Below are 17,741 nucleotides of genomic sequence, written 5' to 3'. Positions count from 1 at the left end.
ACTCAATCACATAAAGCAAGATATTGATTTACAATTTCTAAGACACTTTTGCTTGAGAGAGGCTGTATGCGTGGAGGCGGGAAAGCTCCTGAATAATCAGTGATTGACAGCTGAGAGACAAAAGAATTGAATAATGAGCCTTGTGGGGATGTTCAACAGGAATGTAACTACCTCTGTAGTAAAACCATGATAAGGTTTACTTTTCAATATAATGTAAATACACAAACACATTATATATATATATATATATATATATATATATATATATATATATATATATATATATTTCTATTGAAATATTTTCTATTCATTTCACAAGTATAAGTTACCTTTTAAAATCCATGTTAGCCTAATCCTGGTAAAGATACTGTTTGGCCATCGTAAAATGAACACACTTCAACACAGGGTTAGTGTTTGGTTGGCCAGCGAGAGGTTTACTTTTGTGCAGAAAAAACCCAAAAGAACAACTGCCTATCGTTGTCTGGACTCCTATTTGTGTTTTTGTAATCATTATAGTAGAAACACAACCAGGGACACGCGTAATAAACTTATCAATGTTTGTTTACAGCCGCCGCCATTACCTCACGTGTTGATCATGAAAGCAGTGAATGTGTGCACATGCGAGTGATCTAGTGTTTAATAAACTTGCTGTGCGGAGATATGACGCAAATAAATAAGGATTGTACTGTTTGCAATCGCGGATTTTATAAGAATACCAAAAAGCGCGTCGAGTTTCCTGACTCGCGTGTTTGTGTATGTGCGTTCCCGTCGCCTCAGCTGTTTGACGGAAGACAAAGAAAACACTCGCGTCTGGAGATACTGACACACATCCGCAAGTAAATAAGGATTTATATGTTGGACATCGATCCCGTCACACTGACGAAGCACACACACTCGCGTCTGTCTGGAGATTTAGGCGCGAGTAAACAAGTATGTGATGTGTGCAATCGCATCTTTTATAATGATACCACAAAGCGCTTCAAATATGAGGTATTGTGTGTTTGTGTGTGCGTTTGGACGTCGATCGAGTCACACTCGCGTCTGGAGATAACTTTAGTTACAGTCACGAGTAAACAAGTAGATGTCATGTTTCCAGCACTCGGATTAAAACTCAACACAGCAGTGAATGGCTGGCTGCAGAGACGGAATGGAATGTCCATTGACTGTGGGGTTGACTAATGAATATGGATGATCTCTGCTCTTTTCTTCAATGAAGCGGGGCGTGGCTCATTATAGATAATGAAGCAACAGAAGAAAGACGGTACATCTCTCTCTTCTAATACAGTTAACAACGAATTACAATATTTGTTTTCGATTTCACTTACATCTTCCAAAAGCAGACATTCCAAGCATTATGTAGACATTTATCTTTTGTTTATATGACAAATATTCGTTAAGTTACAGTTCATTTTTCTGACGTGTTTCTGAAAGGACTTCACTGAGGGAGAGAGAACAAAACGCGCATCATGTTTATTTTCTTAATTTTGCGAAAAGCACAACATGCTGTTTTTATTGGGAGTGGACAGAAAAAAACTAGACAATTTAACGTTTTAAATGATGTATAAATCATATCTGTATGTCAAAAATCAGCAGAGTTATCTAAGTCTCTTTGGGGAGTGATCGAAAAATAAAGAGTTTGCGGCGCCCGCGCCGCAGCCGACCCCAGAGTGTTAAGGGTAGACTGGAAGTTTGAATCAGACTCTTGCCATCTTCTCCCAATTCGGTTTTTTTTCTCCATGTTCAGCAGAGTCCTCAATTCTAGTATCTACACATTACAAAAAGTACAGCACAAAAGTTCAGTAGCTAGCAAGCAGAAAGCATTACCGTGGTACACCTGACCAAACATTTGTTACAAGTAAGGCCTTGGTGGTAATAGATTACTAATTACACCACATGAAGATTTGCAATAATCCTGCAATATTTTAATTTATAACCACTGGTGACAGTTTCCTTCAAAACTATGCCATTACTATAATCACACTTTGAAGCACATCAGCAAGGCACTTAAAGGAAAACACCAGTTTTTCAATATTTTACTACAGGGCTATTTAGATCATACCCTGGAGGGCCAGAGCACTGCATACTTAAGCTCCAACCCTGATCAAACACACCTGAGCAAGCTAATCAAGGTCTTCATGATCACAGTTGGTTAATGGTACATAAACTCTAGGGGTTTTCACACTGCGCTTAACCCTGGGTTATCTTCATTCTAAACCCCGCTTTTAACCCTGGGTTAAGGAGCGTTTCACACCTGTAATTGTTAGCACCGCTTTTTACCCAGGGTTATGAAACCCTGCTCTGGAGCAGGGTTAGCATCGCATTTGTGGTGTTAACCCCGCATTGTGGTGCCAAACGCATGCAGTGTGAAACGAAGCAGGGTTAGAATGTTATGACACTAATTAAACACAGCTGAAGTAGCTAATCAAGGCTTGATAATTACAGACAGGTGTGTTGAAACTGGGTTGAAGACTCCTGACCCAGGGTTTAGGAATGCACAGTGTGAAACGTCAAGTTATGAATACCCAGGGTTATCTCTTAACCCCTGGTTAAGTTTGAACAGTGTGAAACATGAAAAAAATAACCCAGGATTCCGTTGACCCTGGTTTTAGAAAAACCCAGGGTTAACAATTTCAGGTGTGAAAAGCCCTTCTGTAGTGCTCCAGCCCTCCAGGGTAGGATTTGAATAGCCCTGTTTTACTATGTTCTTACCTCAACTTATACAAATGAATACATACCTATCTTTTTTCAATGCGTGCACTTTTAATCTTTGTACAGCGCCTATTAGAATATTAGAATGTATTAGCATTTAGCCTAGCCCCATTCATTCATATGGCTCCAAACAGGGATGAATTTAGAAGCCACCAAACACTTCCAGGTATTTAGACGAGTAAGTATAGTGGCACAAAATAAAACTTGAATGGGGCTAGGCTAAATGCCAACACATTCACGAAGTGCTTAACAAAGACTAAAAGTGCATGCATTGAATAAAGATAGGTATGCATTAATTCATCTAAGTTGAGCTAAGAACATAGTAAAATATTGAATGTTTTCCTTTAAAGACGTCTGTAATTACCATAGTCTTACATAAAAACATTAAACTCTTACTTGAACTTGTAGAACTGAATCAGTCTGATGATGTAGTCCCTTTTCCATCTACAGACAGTGTCTGAAGAAAAGACGACATCACTACCACTCTAATAAAGTCAGTAATTTCATGTTACTTCTAATAAAGTAATTCATTTCATGTTACTTATGTTTCTTTGTTAATAGTGTTCATTACATTCTTACCGTATTTAAGACTTTAACTTCAGTTCCTTACTTATTGGTTTCTGTTGGGCTAGCTTTTTTCCATCTCTCCATGTCTCCTTCAGAAATCAACACTATACAACAACAATAACAGAAAACAAGACACACATCAATCCTAAATACTCTTGTGCAAAATGCACTTATAAATTGAATGAAATATTCTCCCATCTACAACTAATTGTTACCTGCTTCTTATGTGCATTGTTTACCTGGTGCCTCTCTGATGACAGAAGAGATATCTTCTTGAGGAGCGAGAATCAATATTTTCTCTGCTTTGTCTACTCTTTGCAGGAGCTGCACCTATGAAAAGACAGTTTAATTAATCTACTTATAGTATGCTTACCATTTTGTGTGTGATCGGCTTCACTCCAGAAAATATAAAATGTATAAACAGTGAACCACCAGCACTGAATTTTGAAAGGTTATACAGCAGTAGACACACCTAGGTCAGTTGATTTCCTCCGTCCATAATGCAAAAGGGCATCAGTCAGTAGGTCAAGGCGATGAGATGGAGTCATCTCCTTTGTGACTCTAGCAAATCTTTGGAGGAAAGACCACAGCCTTTCCATTCCTTCCCCGTCTGTGAGCCCAAACCCATCAAGCCATCTGGTACTGTACTTGATCTATGATTGAAGCAAAGTGGTCAAATATCACATACTGTACACTGACACGAAGCATGATCCTCGTTTTTATAGTGATCTTATGGTATTTTATCTTTTAATTTGTAAAAAAAGCAAAGCCGTTCTTTTTATTACTTTATATTAATGTAATTATTATACAAATTAGGTAATAAAAAGAAACAAAGAAAACCAATTTGGTTATAACAATCCTCTGCTTATAGTGATTAGTTTGATCCAGACAGATTTGAGATAAACGGTTTCCACTGGGTTGTCTTATACATTGCATCTCTGAAACAAGTTTAGACAAATGTCAGGTTGGAAAAATGTTAAAGATTATTTTTAGGCATTTCTGGCTAATTTCAGTTTTGCAGTGCATAGACAAGAAAATTTGAGACCAAACAGGGAGTGAATGATGTGTGTAACTTGTCCTGATATCCCTATAAAGTCAATGAATTACCTGGCAGGGCAATTTGTGTCCATAATCATGAAATGCTGGTATGACTAAGGAGATGTTGTGTGGTATGCCCTCCCCTGATTTCTGATTGAACACAGTATGACATAATTTTGAGTTAAATGTCTTTTCTCAAAACAATAATTCAGTTTTACACAGAAAAAAAGGGTACTTACCTGCAAATGTGAGGCAACAACACAGGCAATGTCTAAGACTACTCGCAGGTGTATGTTCTTGTCCTCACATCTTTGAAGTAGTGCATCAGTGACATACAGGGGATAGGCTAATCTATTTCAACACAAAAATGTGAATGATAAAACACTTTATACTGAAGAAAAGTAAAAAATAATTATACAATCTCCAGCATCACATTCAATACCTAAATACTTAATAAGGGCACTCAGAATAATTCTAAACATTTTTCATGTTTTCTTATATAAGTGAATATTATAAAATTGCTGAAAAGTTTCACAATTATATTTGGTGACTAAAAAATTTAATAAAATATGGCTTATGTTAGGGTCATGCTATTTTAGGCATTTTATGAATAGCTAGAATCAAACAGGGGAATTATCATTCATAAACTTTGTAGATTTACCATGTTAATAACTGTGGAAATGCATCATCACAGTCTGTGAAAAAAGACCATTATAATACAAAGAGCTTTTCAATTGGTAAATGCATGTGTACAAATAAATACCTCTTACAACAGCCTCATAAAGTCTCTGCATGACTGGTACTGAGTGATGCCTCTGAACGTTGACGTTTTTAACAAAAACTTTTGTGGAGTGATGCTGGCCTCTCTGTGTTGTAATAAAGAGCATTGGAAAGAAGCCCAGCAATTCCATCTTACGAAGCTGAGAAGAGAGAACAAAATCTTTTAAACAAGAGTACACAGTCAAATGAAAAACTATGCTCTTATCCACTATCTACCTAAATAAATATTTGTTTTTTGTTTACTGAACTGAATTGTAGTTGTAATAATGATAATAAATAAATAAAAATATATATTTTATAAATGAAACTTACAAGCAAGTCCACACAGTTCATAATTTTGTTAGAATTGGCATGTTTTTTTTATTTGGCTGGCCCACTGATCATCAAATTTTACTTTTGGGGCTTTCAAGTTTTTCTTTTGTATAATCTTTACTCCGCAGTATTTGCAGGTTTTGGAGGCACCGCCAATTTCTTTGTAGCAAGCACTACACTGGCGTGTTCTGGATCCAGGTGCCTTGTGTGTGTCAGTGTGTGAATGAATGAGTTGGAGAGTGAGTGAGTTGGAGATATTTTTTTAATTCTTTATTTACTAAACATTGGATGTGTATAACTATTTACAACAAACCCCAAGATCCGCCCACTATCATAAGACTATATAATAAGATAAATAAATAAATAAAACGGCAATAGAATAAAACTGACCAAAAAAGAAAGATCTGAATGTCTAAAGATTTCTGTATTGTACATCAAATGTATTAAAAGCATGGTGTTGTTGTTACACCATGATGAAAGGGCTGAACTACTGTGCATAAGGTTTGCTGTTACTGTACTACAAAATACCACAGTAGAAGTTAGTAGACTAACTGCGGTGAAAACATGGTATGATTTGTGTACTAAATACACACAAATACACAAAATACCACAGTAGAAGTACATTGGTAGTTAACTGTTAATTGCAAAAATATGAATATAATAAAATGATCGAGGATCTGTCGTGTTATGATAATGGTGACTAACATAACGTGACTAGCTTTTAGAAAGAATGTAATATAGATGACCAATACAACTCAGAGAACATTTAGAAGCCGATATGGTTTAAAAACGACATAATGAATTTAATATCGAACAAACAGACACTTTATTGTATACTCACCGAGATGTGGCGACGTTTGTAAACAGATGATAAATATCGCGATGATGTGCGAACGAGATTTGGGTCACGGCAGGGGCGTAGCCACGGGTGTGCCGGAGCCACCCACAGTAGCACACCTAAAATCGATGCAGAATATTTATTTATAGTTTCAATATATTTTTTTAATAAACTAGGGCTGTTGTTGTTTACTTAGAATATATGTATATTTTTAAAATCAAGCCTTTCACGCGTAAGTTAAAAATATTTTATCTGACCCCTTGTGTCCATGGCGACGGGTCATGATTGTCACGTGACACACCGCAACAACAATAATGTATGCTATTAGTTTTATTTCCTTTTTCCTTTTTTTAATTAAAAATATTAACTAACTTGCTTACCATGTCAACTATCTGATATTCCAATCCTTCGTTTAAAGATCTTTATAAATTATTTTGATATATAACGAGATGAGTCCTGTCCACCGGATTTACAGCACCTGAATTCCCCAGCGTTTATCTTGCCTGCTTGTGACACATGCAGATTTTCAGATGCACACCCAGAGGTTTTTTTCTGGCTACGGGTCACGCTTCTTGAATGCGATGAACAAATCGTATGGTATAGTACGATTTAATCTATTCGTATTAATGCGCACGAAATCCCTGCAACACAGGGCTGTGTTAAATGCCATGAACTAATCGTACGATTTCGTACGAGCCAGCTCGTATGATTTCATACGATTTAGCCACTTGGTTAAATCATTTGAATTATTACGAATTCGCCGTGAGATAGGGTTGAAAACACTGACTGTAACCATGATGAGCAAGGTTGAACATAATGGTATAAAGACTGTTATATAAATAAAATAGGTTTGCCTAGTTTATATTAATGTAAAACATATTTGAAAGGCACACATCTCTTTCTCTCATAACCCTCTTCTTTAATCCTTTCACTCACTTCTTGATGGATTGTTTCTGTTTTTTCACTTCTTTTAGCTCTTCACCATCCATTTCTATGTTTCTTTCTTTCATGACTTCATCTACTCCTCTCCCTTCCACAACATATTTTCTGTTTTATTTGTACCTTCCACTCCCATAGTATTTGATTTTTCTATTCTTTTTGGTTAAAAAATGGATATCAGCCTTTCTTTTCAAAGTATCCTGGAAAATGCAACATTAAGTTCTTTCAAGCTTTCTAAACATACACAACACTGAATAGTTTTGCCTCCTTAATGAAGACAAATAAAAATATTAGACTATATCATAACGAGTGATTTCATATGCATGTATGGAATATTTTGATTGCTGCAGTAGCTAACAAGACATGACGGGCTAGAAAGAACTGCTTAAAAGATATTTACTGCTTACACAAACCTGCAGTTCAGTTATAACTACCAAGCAACTACCGTACAAAAATGTACTGTGGTAATCCAGTGGTATATCATGGGATAAAACATCACAGGTACCACACAAAACTTGTGTGGTAATTGTGTGGTATTGTGTTGTTTATTGGGACACTTTACCACAGGATTGTGTTGTAACGTCTGTAATATTCCTGCCGTATTCTTGTGGGATTGTGTAATATTCATTTCATATTTCTGTAGTATTTACCACAGAATTTTGTTGTAAAGTATGTAATATTCTTGTGGGATTGTGTGGTATTAATTTCATATTTCTGCGGTATTTACCACAGGATTTTGTTGTCAAGTATGTAGGATTACTGCAGTATTCCTGTAATATTCTTGTGTTATTACTTTCATATTTCTGTAGTATATACCACAGGTATTGTGTTGTTTTTTGGGACACTTTACCACAGGATTTTGTTGTAACGTCTGTAATATTCCTGCAGTAATCTTGTGGTATTACTTTCATATTTCTGTAGTATTTACCACAGAATTTTGTTGTAAAGTATGTAATATTCTTGTGGGATTGTGTGGTATTACTTTCATATTTCTGCAGAAATTACCACAGGATTCTGTAATATAATATTCTTGCAGTATTCCTGTAATATTCTTGTGGTATTACTTTCATATTTCTGTATTATTTACCACAGGTATTATGTTGTTTTTTGGGACACTTTACCACAGGATTGTGTTGTACCGTCTGTAATATTCTTGTGGTATTACTTTCATATTTCTATAGTATTTACTGTCAGGAAATTTACTCAGGAGTCAAGTGCAAGTTAATGATTTATTGAGAAAAAGGGTAAATAAAGAGAACTGGAGAGCAAAGTCACTAGTAGATCCACACACGGCACACACCCGTTGACTCACTCTGGTGAAATCACTACTGTGGGGATGAAGCACTCCCACAGTAGGAGAGAGTGAGTCGGTGTTATACAATAGTCCAGTACAGATCCGAAGAGAGAGAGAGAGCCACCCACGCACTCCGTCGAGAACGCCAGCACAGTCACCACACGCAACAGAGGGATGATACACGCCGCCCTGAAGGTGGATGACAGGCGGAGATGGAAGATGGAAATCCAAGTTCTCAGACGGGTAATCCACTGTAGAGATGCGCGGATGGGCTATTATTTCATCCGCAACCGCATCACAAAACTCATCATCCGTCCGCCATCCATCCGCACCAACGTTTCTGACCAGTTTTCAAAACCGCACCCGCCCGCCATCCGCTGACTAGAATATCAGAATATCAGCAGTGAACTCAGTCTCCGATCGGCGCACACGGGACAAAAATAAATAAATAAGTAATGCCTAAATTAAACGCACAAATTACATAGTCTGCACTGGTGTCATCCTGATTTACCACTTTGTAAAACTTATTCCAGGCAAACCTTTTCTGACCTTCTATTTCCTTTGTTTTTAATTCTCATTTTTTGAGGCGTTGATAAGAGCTATGTCAAAATGCGTCCTCATTTCTCTGCGCTGTTAATGATAGAACGAATGGATTCTTAACATGCCGAGGCTATCCCAAACAATTAAAACCTTTATTAAATAAAAGTGTATTAGAAAACTTTTTCTTGTCACTGTTTTAGTATTATAAGTTATGTTTTGTGTTAATATTATTCTGTTTATGTTGCGTATATTTGCAACATAAGGTTGATCATTTGATATACTGTTGAATAGTTTAATCTACATCAATGTGTCATATTTTCTAAAATAAATTAATATTTTTGATTACATATTTATTTTAATAAGTCAGAAATGTCTCCGCTGTTTTCTGCTGACAGGCGCGGTGGGGGCTACTGGGGGCGCGTGCAACAGGTGACGCAAATTATGGGTCCTCAGAAGGCTAGACCGTCTCATTTCAGTTCTCTTTGAGAACTTCTGAGGCTGCCACCCTGAAAGACAGAGTGCTCACCTTTTAAGGTTGCATGCTTAGAAGGACACAGCTAACAAGCAGTCGATCCGCCACCCGCCCGAATCTAATTAAAATATTATTTTTCGTCACGTCATCCGCCCGATCCGCGGTTTATCCGCGGAGTCCGCGGCTGTAACCGCCAACCGCGCATCTCTAATCCACTGTGAAATCCAGATGTAGTAGAGCCACCCGGAACCCACTGGTCACCGCCTAAAAACGAAGCGAACCAGCGGTTCCGAGAAACAACAGTCATTAAAGTCAATAATCCACAATGGTAATGAGGTGTACTCCACTCACGGGTGATGCAAACCGGAGAGAAAGGAGACAGCTGGTGTACCGCCTTAAAACGAAGCGAACCAGCTGTAGCGAGAGACAAACAAAGTCAGTAATCCAGTACTCCACAAGCGAGCGGTCCGGTTGAAGACGAGTCCCCGAACGCCGAGACCAAACCTGGGGTAATCAGAGGAGAAGACAGAGCACGACTGACAAGACAAGGCAGGGCAGCAGGACTGAGATAAAACAATGAGCGCGCAACGAAGGACAGGACTACGTGTGATATAAAGGGAAAAGGTAACGAGACGCCACCGGTGAACAATTACCGAAACAAGGGGGCGGAGTAGTGAATACACGAGGAACCGGCACCACAGGTAAACAACACACACAGATCACACAGCCATCGATCACCCAGCAGTCATGACAGTAGCCCCCCCCCCACGACCGGCACCAGACGGACCGGGAGACTCACCCTGTCGCCGACGGAGGTCCTCGATCAGCCCAGGATCCAGCAAATCCCGACCCGGAACCCAGCTCCTCTCATCAGGACCGTATCCTTCCCAATCCACTAAGTACTGAAATCCTCTGCCCCTGCGGCGGGAGTCTAGTAACCTCTTAACAGTATAGACAGGGGCACCATCCACTAGACGAGGGGCGGGGGGATTAGGGGCAGAGACAGGAGGATTATAGCGAGCAAACATCACAGGTTTAACCTTGGATACATGAAAAACAGGGTGAACCCGACCAAGAGAAAGGGGTAACTTAAGCTTTATCGTCACCGGATTAATGACCTTAGAAATACTGTATGGCCCAATGAATCTCGGAGCCAGCTTACGAGAAGGCTCACGGAGAGACAGATCCTTGGTAGAAAGCCATACCTTTTGACCACAAACGTAACGGGGTGGAGGTTGCCGATGACGATCAGCTGCAGCTTTGGTTCGTCTGGAATTGGATAATAACAGGGTCTTAGCTCTCCTCCAGGTGCGTCTGCACCTGCGTACGAAAGCTAACGCAGACGGAACCGCTGCCTCGGGCTCCTGTGATGGAAACAGGGGGGGTTGATAACCGATGGAAAGTTCAAACGGGGACAAATTGGTAGACGTAACGGGAAGAGAATTATGAGAATACTCAACCCACGGGAGCTGATCGCACCAGGAATTCGGATATTGTGACGACAGACAGCGGAGCGTTCTACCGAGATCCTGATTAGCCCGTTCGCATTGCCCATTGGTCTGCGGGTGATAACCAGAAGACAGACTGGCCGTGGCGCCAATTTGTCTACAAAACTCCTGCCAAAAACGAGAGATGAACTGAGGACCCCTATCTGACACTACGTCAGTCGGAATACCATGTAACCGAAAGACGTGATTAATCAAAACCTGAGCCATCTCTTTTGCAGAAGGTAGCTTGGGCAGGGGAATGAAATGAACCGCCTTCGAAAAACGATCCACCACAGTTAGAACAACAGTGTTACCATTAGATGCCGGTAAGCCGGTGACAAAATCAAGGGCTATATGAGACCAGGGGCGGGAGGGCACGGGCAAAGATTTAAGCAGACCAGCGGGTGGTAAACTAGATGCTTTATTACGAGCACAAACCGAACAGGCTAGTACAAACTGTCTGACGTCAATGGACATAGAAGGCCACCAAAAACGCTGACGGACGGCAGCCAACGTTCTCCGAATACCTGGGTGGCCGACAAATTTGGATTCGTGACCCCACCGGATGACATCGGAACGTAACCGCTCAGGAACCCATAGGCGACCCGCCGGACACCCCTCCGGAACTTCCCCCTCCCGGCCGGCCTCTCTCACCCGCTGTTCGATTCCCCATACGAGGGCGCCGACCACCCTCCCCTCCGGGAGAATGGTCTCCGTCCTCTCCGAATCGGACTTTTCGAACAGACGGGAGAGAGCATCAGGTTTGGTATTTTTCGAGCCAGGCCGGTACGAGAGGGTGAAGTTGAAACGATCAAAGAAGAGTGCCCAACGAGCCTGCCTAGATGTTAGTCTTCTGGCCGAACGGATATATTCAAGATTCTTATGATCCGTCCAGACCAGAAAGGGCTCCGAGGTTCCCTCCAACCAGTGACGCCATTCACCCAAAGCGAGTCTAACCGCCAACAGCTCCCGATTCCCTATGTCGTAATTACGTTCTGCTGGGTTTAACCGGTGAGAGAAAAAAGCACACGGATGTACTTTCCCATCAATAGACGATCGCTGTGATAAAACGGCGCCTACCCCGACATCAGATGCATCCACTTCCACTATAAATTGTTTAGCCGGATCGGGAATAGAGAGGACAGGCGCAGAGATGAACCGGGATTTTAACACATCAAAGGCCTCCTGAGCCTCTCTACTCCAACGGAAACATACATTAGGTGAAGTGAGAGCGGTGAGAATCTTAGCGATCTGACCAAAATTTCTGATGAAACGCCGATAAAAATTGGCGAACCCCAGAAATCGCTGAAGCTCCTTCCGAGTGTCGGGTACTGGCCAATCGGCAACCGTCTTAACCTTAGCGGGATCGGGACGAATTTCTCCCTCGGCAATGACAAAACCCAGAAACGAAACCGACTTCTTGTGGAACTCGCACTTCTCCGCCTTAACGAATAACTGATTCTCTAATAGCCGTTGTAAAACCATGCGAACGTGCTGAGTGTGTATCTGCATTGAGGGAGAAAAGATGAGAATGTCATCGAGATACACAAAGACAAAACTGTTAATCATGTCACCCAGCACTTCATTGACCATGGTCTGGAAGACAGCTGGAGCGTTACAAAGACCGAACGGCAGAACGGAATATTCCCAGTGTCCAGAAGGTGTATTAAAGGCTGTCTTCCACTCATCGCCCTCTCTAATACGTACCAAGTGATAAGCGTTGCGCAGATCTAACTTGGTAAATACGCGCGCTCCCTGTAATAACTCGAATGCTGATGACATTAATGGCAAGGGGTACTTATTCTTAACAGTAATGTCATTCAGCCCTCGATAGTCAATGCACGGACGAAGAGACCCGTCTTTCTTTTTTACAAAGAAAAATCCAGCACCAGCTGGAGACGAGGAGCGGCGAATGAGACCGGCTTTAAGAGCGTCATTAATGTATTTATCCATAGCCTCTCTTTCTGGTTTAGCTAGGGAAAATATACGACCCTTAGGCGGAGAAGTGTTGGGAAGTAGTTTGATCTCGCAATCATACGACCGATGAGGAGGCAGAGAAGTAGCCCGGGATTTACTGAAAACCTGATACAGATCCGAGTACACCGCCGGGACCCCTGAGAGATCGATAGCCGGAACCTGCGAGACAGAACAAGAGACAAGAGAGGGAGCAGGACCAAGACAAGAAACATAACACGAAGACTTCCAAGATAACACAACATTGTTCTGCCAATCAACGTGAGGATTATGTTTGGATAGCCAGTCATGACCTAAAATGACTGGCGATTGTGAATCCTCTAAGATGTAAAATTCAATCTCCTCACGATGATTGCCAGAAACAAACAAACTCACAGGGGGTGTGCGGTGCGTGATCACAGCCATATGCTGGCCCTTCAATGTCCAGGCAGACAAAGGAGAGGAGAGAGGGATGAATGGAATACCCCAGGACTTGGCCAACCCAGCATCCAAAAGACACGCCTCCGCACCGGAATCCAGCAACGCCTGTGACGAGAAAGAGTTAATAACGACAGGTAGTGTGGTGCTGCTTACGGGAGATTTAAATGACGATGCGCCCACCGAGACTCCCAGGTTCATCGGCGGGCGTGAGCTTTTACCGGACAGGTGGCCGCCAGGTGCCCCGGCTTGCCACAATATAAACAGAGGCCATTAGACAGCCGACGACTTCTCTCTCCAGCAGAAATTCGGAACTTGCCCAGCTGCATAGGCTCCTCGGAGGGCGTCTCTGAAGCGATCTCCCCTGCTTCTGACATCAGCTGGCGAAATGAGCGACGTAGATCTCTCTGCCGATGGCGAGACTCGACCCTCAGAGCCAGATCGATGGCAGTCTCCAGTGACGTGGGTGGCTCCCTCAGTGCAATCTCGTCTTGAATACCTGGCGTGAGACCCTCGAGGAATTGTGCTCGTAATGCCGCGTCGTTCCAGTTGCAGCAAATGACGAGCGTCTTAAAACGTATAGCAAAATCAGTAACAGAGTCATTACGTTGCCGTAATCTCACCAACTCAGCCGCTGCCATGTCTCCCTTGAGTGAGCGGTCAAATAACTTTAGCATCTCTTCCTCCAGAGCCTCGAACGAAAAAGTAAAAGGAGCTTTAGCCCCCCAGGCGGCCATACCCCAGTCTCTCGCCCTTCCAGTGAGTAATGTCAGGACATAGGCCACTCTGGAAGTGGATGAAGAAAATCGACGGGGTTGAAGAGCAAAGACGAGAGAGCACTGCTGTAGAAAAGATCTGCAGGTGTTAGGATCGCCATCGTAGGTGGAGGGTGTTGCCGTGTGTGGCTCCCGTTCGAATGAAGCGGCTTCTCTGGATGAGGTTGGGGCTTCATGGTGAGGAGTCACTTTATCCAAACGGTTGCTGAGCTCTTTCAATTGCTCAGACAGGATGCTGAAATCTCTGGCAGCAGCAGACAATAGCGATGAATGTTGGTCGATGGCCGCCCCCTGCTGGTGAAGGGCGGTCTGCACCTCCAGGCTTTCAAAACTTGCTGACTCCATTTTTGGCGCGCTCATCTGTCAGGAAATTTACTCAGGAGTCAAGTGCAAGTTAATGATTTATTGAGAAAAAGGGTAAATAAAGAGAACTGGAGAGCAAAGTCACTAGTAGATCCACACACGGCACACACCCGTTGACTCACTCTGGTGAAATCACTACTGTGGGGATGAAGCACTCCCACAGTAGGAGAGAGTGAGTCGGTGTTATACAATAGTCCAGTACAGATCCGAAGAGAGAGAGAGAGCCACCCACGCACTCCGTCGAGAACGCCAGCACAGTCACCACACGCAACAGAGGGATGATACACGCCGCCCTGAAGGTGGATGACAGGCGGAGATGGAAGATGGAAATCCAAGTTCTCAGACGGGTAATCCACTGTGAAATCCAGATGTAGTAGAGCCACCCGGAACCCACTGGTCACCGCCTAAAAACGAAGCGAACCAGCGGTTCCGAGAAACAACAGTCATTAAAGTCAATAATCCACAATGGTAATGAGGTGTACTCCACTCACGGGTGATGCAAACCGGAGAGAAAGGAGACAGCTGGTGTACCGCCTTAAAACGAAGCGAACCAGCTGTAGCGAGAGACAAACAAAGTCAGTAATCCAGTACTCCACAAGCGAGCGGTCCGGTTGAAGACGAGTCCCCGAACGCCGAGACCAAACCTGGGGTAATCAGAGGAGAAGACAGAGCACGACTGACAAGACAAGGCAGGGCAGCAGGACTGAGATAAAACAATGAGCGCGCAACGAAGGACAGGACTACGTGTGATATAAAGGGAAAAGGTAACGAGACGCCACCGGTGAACAATTACCGAAACAAGGGGGCGGAGTAGTGAATACACGAGGAACCGGCACCACAGGTAAACAACACACACACACACAGATCACACAGCCATCGATCACCCAGCAGTCATGACAATTTACCACAGGATTTTGTTATATAATATTCTTGCGGTATTCCTGTAATATTCTTGTGTTATTACTTTCATATTTCTGTAGTATTTACCACAGGTATTGTGTTGTTTTTTTGGGACACTTTACCACAGGATTTTGTTGTAGCGTCTGTAATATTCTTATGGCATTACTTTCATATTTCTATAGTATTTACCATAGCATTTTGTTTTAATGTAATATTCCTGCAGTATTCTTGTGGGATTGTGTGGTATTACTTTCATATTTCTGCAGAAATTACCACAGGATTCTGTAATATAATATTCTTGCAGTATTCCTGTAATATTCTTGTGGTATTACTTTCATATTTCTGTATTATTTACCACAGGTATTATGTTGTTTTTTGGGACACTTTACCACGGGATTGTGTTGTACCGTCTGTAATATTCTTGTGGTATTACTTTCATATTTCTATAGTATTTACCACAGGATTTTGTTATATAATATTCTTGCGGTATTCCTGTAATATTCTTGTGTTATTACTTTCATATTTCTGTAGTATTTACCACAGGTATTGTGTTGTTTTTTTGGGACACTTTACCACAGGATTTTGTTGTAGCGTCTGTAATATTCTTATGGCATTACTTTCATATTTCTATAGTATTTACCATAGCATTTTGTTTTAATGTAATATTCCTGCAGTATTCTTGTGGGATTGTGTGGTATTACTTTCATATTTCTGCGGTAATTACCACAGGATTTTGTTATATAATATTCTTGCAGTATTCCTGTAATATTCTTGTGGTATTACTTTCATATTTCTGTAGTATTTACCACAGGATTTTGTTGTATAATATTCCTGCAGTATTCCTGTAATATTCTTGTGGTATTACATTCATATTTCTGTGGTATTTCATCTTTTACCCTGGCTGTGAACTAATGTAAGAAAAATGCAAGAATTAGTGCAAAACGTCTGTGGATTTTATTAAACAAACCCCATAAAATCACTTATTAGAAAATAGAGGCAACGGTTTCTTTAGTGAATATCTGGTCCTTCTGCTTTCCCCCTTCATGCCCTCGGTCATTGCAGATGCTGTCCCAGATAGCACATGTACGTCTCAGATACGTCTTGTAAAGATCTTTACATCTGCTGACGATCGTCTTTGAATAATACGTCTTCCATATCTCTACAAGACGTATTTAAGATCTTAAAAAATTCTAAATCCTACCTGCCTGCAATGCATCTCCGTTTGGTCTTGAATCCGATCAAACGCAGACGAATCAGCAAAGACCTCCAACTCATTTCATTTTTTAAATAAATGTCTTGTTTAATTGTTTTAAAAATATAGTCAACATGTTTGGTCAACAAGGGTTGGCATTAATTTTGAAGCAAAAAATATAATTAAATATAATTAATAAAAGCCCATATCACGTATAATAAAAAAGCAATATAGACATTTTTCGTTTAATCCAAAACGTTAAAAAGGCACTTACCGTAGATAAAGCACCATGCACAAGAAAAGGAGATCTCATACTCTTTCTGACTACAAAATATTAACAAATACAAAACACACAAGAACATCATTGCCAACAGCCACTGCCCCTCTGACTGTTTTATCAGTCTGAAATGAAAAAAGTTATACATTTAATTAAATAAAACAATTGCCAACAAGCTGATTATCTTAAGGTGACCCTGCTTACTGCAATTCCTGCTTATTATAATTACTGGGTGAGACTCACATTAAGTGTGTTTGTCAACAGTTATATATCTAAGGTTGAAACTTTTGATAGTTTTTGACCCCACGCCATCCATTGAAATTGTGTAACACACCTTGCATTTTCACAACATTTAGTTTTAAAAATCATCTGAACAAACCAAAGGTGATATTGAGAATGTTTATATAGATGAAGAAACCTCATAAAAAATTGAAAACACAATACACAATCATTTGACCACGTTTAATCCAGCATCACAGCATGAATTATATTGACTAGTTTGTTTACCAAATTTGAATAAAATGTTTAACCTATGTATTAATATGATTACAGCCACAGTGTAACAAAAATACTGCAAAGCTATTGATCAAGTTCTCATTACATTACTTCACAAGACCCAAAGCTGATCAGGACACTTTAAGAGCACTGTAACGTAGTAACTGCTGAAAGAACCATGTAATACTGTGAATATAATGACAAACTGTTCCATAACACTTAGATGTGACTTTAATTACAATACAACATACTCTTTCTCATACTCAGGGTTTTTAAACTGTGGGTGAAGACCCACTTGTGGGTCACACCGTAAGATAGTGAGTGTTGCATTGTAGTGATGGTTTGTCCAATTAATTATTAGCAATGGTTTT

General features: G+C 40.9%; 2 long non-coding RNA genes across 3 annotated transcripts; both read right to left on the bottom strand.

Annotated features, from left to right (window-relative positions):
* Positions 1 to 3,044: 3,044 nt before the first annotated feature.
* On the bottom strand, positions 3,045 to 3,594 carry LOC135761073 (uncharacterized). 2 transcript variants are annotated; one of them, XR_010537698.2, is made up of 3 exons: positions 3,492 to 3,594; positions 3,320 to 3,380; positions 3,045 to 3,166 (listed from the first exon to the last, which is right to left on the bottom strand). It is a non-coding gene; the product is annotated as an uncharacterized lncRNA (long non-coding RNA). The 2 variants fall into 2 exon arrangements; XR_012336485.1 differs by having other exon boundaries at positions 3,516 to 3,583.
* A 160-nt stretch (positions 3,595 to 3,754) lies between these two features.
* LOC135761046 (uncharacterized) lies at positions 3,755 to 5,222 on the bottom strand. Its single transcript, XR_010537678.2, has 4 exons — positions 5,078 to 5,222; positions 4,554 to 4,665; positions 4,384 to 4,464; positions 3,755 to 3,929 (listed from the first exon to the last, which is right to left on the bottom strand). It is a non-coding gene; the product is annotated as an uncharacterized lncRNA (long non-coding RNA).
* Positions 5,223 to 17,741: the final 12,519 nt, after the last annotated feature.

This window comes from Paramisgurnus dabryanus, chromosome 3 (assembly GCF_030506205.2).
Source record: "Paramisgurnus dabryanus chromosome 3, PD_genome_1.1, whole genome shotgun sequence".
NCBI lineage: Eukaryota > Metazoa > Chordata > Actinopteri > Cypriniformes > Cobitidae > Paramisgurnus > Paramisgurnus dabryanus.
Note: the sequence above shows the minus strand (reverse complement) of the source record. Positions and strands in the feature narration are given on the sequence as shown.